The sequence below is a fragment of the Galeopterus variegatus genome, unplaced genomic scaffold (assembly GCF_000696425.1).
Source record: "Galeopterus variegatus unplaced genomic scaffold, G_variegatus-3.0.2 Scaffold12690, whole genome shotgun sequence".
NCBI lineage: Eukaryota > Metazoa > Chordata > Mammalia > Dermoptera > Cynocephalidae > Galeopterus > Galeopterus variegatus.
The window spans coordinates 10194-11057 of NW_007738801.1; positions in this window are offsets into that span (position 1 = coordinate 10194).

The window sequence follows — 864 nt, forward strand, 5'->3', positions numbered from 1 at the left end:
ATATATGTCTCTCACCATACACTNGTAGTATTTCACACTCAGAAGCATATTCTCCAGGACTGGATTTTATAAAATGGAAGATTTTTTCTATTTTTGGATCAAGAAATTATTTTATAGTGTCATGAGCAATAATAAAAACTAGAAGAGAGTACATTAATATGATAGAAAACACAGGATATGCTCTGTGGACTAATGGTAATATTGCCTAATGAATTTTCTTATAAATACTAGACACATGCAATGTTTATGTGTGCTTTGAGGGTTCAAAAATTGCAGAGAGAACAGATGAGTGTAGTAGTTCCTGTGCTTCACAGCTCTTCAGCTAACCAAGAGGCTGTGGCTGGTGCTTACATCTTATTATCTTCATATGCATCTAATGTGCCCTTTGCCTCACGAATGTGCCAATCATATGTGATGCTCCGCTGACTGTGTCACCTAAAGTTTCAAGTTCACTGAAGAATTCTATGAGCTTTTACCAATGGAAATGGCAGTAATTGGAAACATTACAGAAGCATGTCTAGGTTCCATATATTCGCCACTTTTTCTCTAAAATATGTACAAGTGATTCTATTTGCCCATTCTTATCAGGGCAGCTGACATTATAAACTCCCCTTGTCGGCATTTTTTCCTGTATTATAATGAGGTAAAAATGGCCTCATGTTACAATTATGAATGAGCTTGCTTTCTTTATTTCTCTTTCTGTTAGTTCATTATTTGAGTATATAAATGCAACTGATTTGGGGGCATTTGTTTTGTATCCTGCAACATTACTGGAGTTATTAACCAGCTCTAGGAGTTTTGTTGCAAAAAAATAAAATACCTACTAACAAATTTAGGCAAGGAAGTGAGAACTACAAACCACTT